Source organism: Armigeres subalbatus, unplaced genomic scaffold, assembly GCF_024139115.2.
Source record: "Armigeres subalbatus isolate Guangzhou_Male unplaced genomic scaffold, GZ_Asu_2 Contig1488, whole genome shotgun sequence".
Classification (NCBI taxonomy): Eukaryota; Metazoa; Arthropoda; class Insecta; order Diptera; family Culicidae; genus Armigeres; species Armigeres subalbatus.
The window spans coordinates 49,566-54,304 of NW_026942273.1; positions in this window are offsets into that span (position 1 = coordinate 49,566).

Below are 4,739 nucleotides of genomic sequence, written 5' to 3' on the forward strand. Positions count from 1 at the left end.
CTCCTTTGTGGTAATAGAGAAAGAACGTAAAGTGATCAATTTCCGGTTTCAAATATGGTACATGACCTTAGTACAAAGAAGCAGAATGTGTTCTTAGCATAGGTTCTTGGTCACACTCAAGAAATCCTCTAGTAAGGCCTTCCGATTCACACGCGTACTGAAGATCAATTTTCCGGTTTCAAATATGGTACATGCTCTGTAGTACAAAGAACAGAATGCGTTCTGTATATGTTCTTGGTCATCAAGAAATCCCTGAAGTAAGGCCTTTCGTTCTACACGCGTAACTGAAGATCAATTTTCCGGTTTCAAATATAGTACATGTTCTTAGTACAAAGAACAGAATTCGTTCACGTCATTGTTTCTTGGTCATCCAAGAAATCCCTGGAGTAAGGCCTTTCATCTACACGCTAATTGAGTCAATTTTCCGGTTTCAAAATTATGGTACATGCTCTCTGTAGTACAAAGAACAAGAATGCGTTCACTGCATGTTCTTGGTCATCCAAAAATCCCTGAGTAAGGCCTGACTCCGATCACCGTACTGAGATCAATTTTCTCGGTTTCAAATATGGTACATGCTCTCTGTAGTACAAAGAACAGAATGCGTTCTCTGCATGTGTTCTTGGTCATCCAAGAAATCCTGAAGTAAGGCCTTCGTTCTCACGCGTAACGAATCAATTTCCGGTTCAAATATAGTACATGCTCCCTGTAGGTACAAGAACAGAATGCGTTCCTCGTATATGTTCTTTAGGTCATCAAGAAATCCCTGGAGTAAGGCCTTCGATCTACACGCATGAAGATCAATTTTCTCGGTTTCAAATATGGTACATGCTTCTCTGTAGTTCAAAGGAACGAAGTGCGTTCTCTCATATGTTCTTGGTCATCCAAGAAAATCCTGGGGCCTTTCGATCTACACGCGTAATTGAAGATCATTTCGGTTTCAAATATGGTACATGCTCTGTGGTAATACAAAAGAACAGAATGCGTTCACTGGATATGTTTCTTGAGTCGTCCAAGAAATCCCTGGCGTAAGGCCTGATCTACACACGCTAACTGAAATCACATTTCGGTTTTCAAATAGTAATTATGCTCTCTTAGCAGCTACAAGAGAACAAGAACCGTTCTCGTGCATATGTTCTTCTTGGTCATCCAAGAGAAATCCCCAGGTGGCCTTTCGTTCTACACGCGAACCGAAGATCAATTCTTCCGCGTTTCAAATATGGTACATGCTCTCGTAGTAGAAAGAACAGAATGTTCACTGCATATAATTTTGTCATCCAAGAAATCCCTGGAGTAAGCCTTCCGATCTAACGCGTAACTGAAGATCAATTTTCCGGTTTCAAATATGGTACATGCTCTCTGTTAGTACAAAAGAACAGAATGCGTTCTCTGCATGTTCTTGAGTCATCCGAAATCCCTGAAGTCAGGCCTTCGTTCTACACGCGTAGCTGAAGATCAATTTTCCGGTTTCAAATATGGTACATGATCTCTGTGGTCAAAGAACAGAGTACGTTCCGTCATATGTTCTTGGTCATCCAAGAAAATCCCTGAGGTAGGGCTGATCTACACGCGTAACTGAAGATCAATTTCTCGGTTTCAAATATGGTACATGCTCTCTGTAGTTCAAAGACAGAATGCGTTCACTGCATATGTTCTTGGTCATCCAAGAAATCCTTGAAGTAAGGCCTTTCGATCTACACGCTGACACAAGATCAATTTCCGGTTTCAAATATGGTAATGCTCCCATAGTACAAAAGACAGAATGCGTTCACTGCATATAGCTTCTGTGTCATTCCAACAAATCCTGGAGTAAGGCCTTTCGATCTACACTGTAACTAAGAAGATCAATTTCGTCTCAATATAGTACAATGTTCTCCTTAATACAAAGAAAGAATCGTTCACTGCATATGTTCTTGGTCATCAAGAAATCCCTGGGTAAGGCCTTGATCTACACGCTAACTGAAGATCAATTTTCCGGTTTCAAATATAGTGCCATGCTCTCATGTAGTACAAAGAACAGAATGCTCAGCTGCATATGTTCTTGATCATCCAAGAAATCCCTGCTAAAAGGCCTTCGATCTACTGTAACTGAAGATCAATTTTCCGGTTTCAAATATGAGTACATGCTTCCTATAGTACAAAGAACAGAATAGCGTCACTGCATGTTCTTGGTCATCAAAGGCCCTTGGTAGGTCTTTTGACTGGCTACTGCTAACTGAAGATCCTTCTTCCGGTTTCAAAATGGTACATGCTCTGTGCATAAAAGAACGAATGCGTTTCACTGTATATGTTCTGAATTCATCAGAAATCCTGGAGTATGAGCCTTCCGATCTACACGCGTAACTGAAGACTGCCATTCCGGTTTCAAAGGTTGGTACATGCTCTCTGTAGCACAAAGAACAGAATGCGTTCACTGCTTTGTTCTTGGTATCCAAAAACCCTGGAGTAAGGCTTTCCGATTATCACGCGTAGCTGATGACTCCAATTTTCCGGTTTCAAATAGGTACATGCTCTTCTGTAGTACGACTAACAGAATGCCCTCACAGCATCAAGTTCTTGGTCATTCGTAAAGAAATCCCTGGAATATAGAATTTGAGAGTCTTCACGCGTAGCTGAAGCATGTTCTGATTTTAAATATAGGTTTATACTCTTTTCATATTGAAACATTTGTGTTGAACTTGATGTTAAACTTAAAAACACACAAATAAGGGATGATTCAACAATGACGTCCACTTTTTTAGATTTCAGACCCCTCCCTCCTCTGTCACGCTTTTTTTGTATACCTTGTATGCAGGTGCAAATCTTACAAGCCCTCCTCCTAAAACCTGCGACATCATTGTTGAACGACCTCAAAGAAAAAAACCCAACAGGTTCACGAATAGTGATACTGCCTTTCTCGCATTTAGTCAAGATACCAACCTTATATGTCGCTTATATAGGCTCGGTTAATGCTACATTCTTCGATAATAACTTTCAAACGCGATCAACCTAGGCGTTTGCCTTTCTATCAATAAAACTTTGTTGCGAGAAAATCGGCTAAGAGATGTGCTATAAGAAAAGTTGTCTACCATGTTTTTCCTAGCTTTGTGCAACTTTACACACACATACACAAACACATACGCACACAACACCACGGAACCGTCGGACCACTCTGCAAGCTGAAGCGGCAAGACGGCGCAATGCGCGAGCGTCCCGCGATAGCGCCGGTAGTGGGGCACCATCGTGCGGAAGTTTCCTTCACTCGGAACTGGTGGACCACCCCGACGCCGGGGAAGTCGAGGATTAGTGAGGAAATTTGCGGCACGACCGCCGAGGATGAGACACGTAGAAGTGGATTCAGCAAGCAGTCGAGCGAATCCATTAGCCTAGCTAGGGCGGTGCCAGAAAGAAGTGCATGAGGAACAGCCCCCCAGTGGTCGCAGCACTCTCGTGGTCCCGGGGGATCGAGGCAAGGAGACAGGACCTCGTTTATCCGGGAGGCAACATTTACGGTCGAGGGCCATCCCTGTTCGCCTTACATATGTGGATACTCGGAGGTGTCTGTCGTCGCAGAATTTTTTCGATGGCTTTTAACCTTGTAAAAAAAAATAAAAATCAACATACACACATCGCTACAGTTCGTTAGGTCGAGTAGATTGCGATATAACACCTATGGGCTCCGGGCCTTCTCATAAAAGTTCGTTCTTATGAAATGATAGCCTTTCAGTACAATTCTTGTTGTATGAAAGGCAAAATATATGGGTACTGTATATATTCAAAACGAGCCTTTATATCGTTATTTACGCGCAATGATCTGTCAGAATGATCCACTTCAGGTATTTCTTGATATCCGCGAGACGGCTTTCATGCGCAGATTCTGTTAATGTGAAACCTCCATGAGTCGTATATTACGGGACTCACATTTTACAAACCATCTTGTAGATCATTGGACATACATGAAGATCTGAAGGCCTCCATTCAGGTATTTCTGCGGATTAACCGCAAACGTCTTCATACGCAGATTCTGTTATATGTACCTACAGGGTACATAACATTTGAAAAACAAGCCTGTAGATCATTGGTTACGCGCATGTAGACCTGAGGCCTTCACTTCAGGTATTTGTGAATAACCGTGAAGATCTTCCATACAAGATTTTATTATATGTAACAATGGGTATATTGTATTTTACAAAACGGGCCTGTAGATCATTGGTTACGCGGATTAGATCTGAGGCCGGCCCCACTTCAGGTTTTTGATAAATCGTGAAGATCTTCCATACCATGATTCTATCATAGGTACCACTATGGGTATATTGCTTACAAAACAGGCCGTGTAGATCATTGTTACGCGTGTAGATCTGAGGCCTTCAGCTGATATTTCTTGATAACCGCGAACGTCTTTCATACGCAGATTTTGTTATATGTACTACAATAGGTACATTACATTTCAAAGCAGGCTCTGAGATCATTAGGTTACGCGTGTAGATCAAGAGGCTCCACTTCAGGTATTTCTTGGATAATAACGCAGAACGTCTTCGATATGCAGGATTATATCATCATGTACCACAATGGATATATTACATTTGAAAACAGGCCTGTAGATCATTGGTTACTGTAGACCTGAAGGCCTTCACTTGGGATTTCTTGGATAACCGTGAAGATCTTCCATGACGCAGATTCTTGTTATATATACACAATGGGTAAACTATCATTTTACAAACACGGCCTGTAGATCATCGGTTACGCTGTAGACCTGAGGCTCA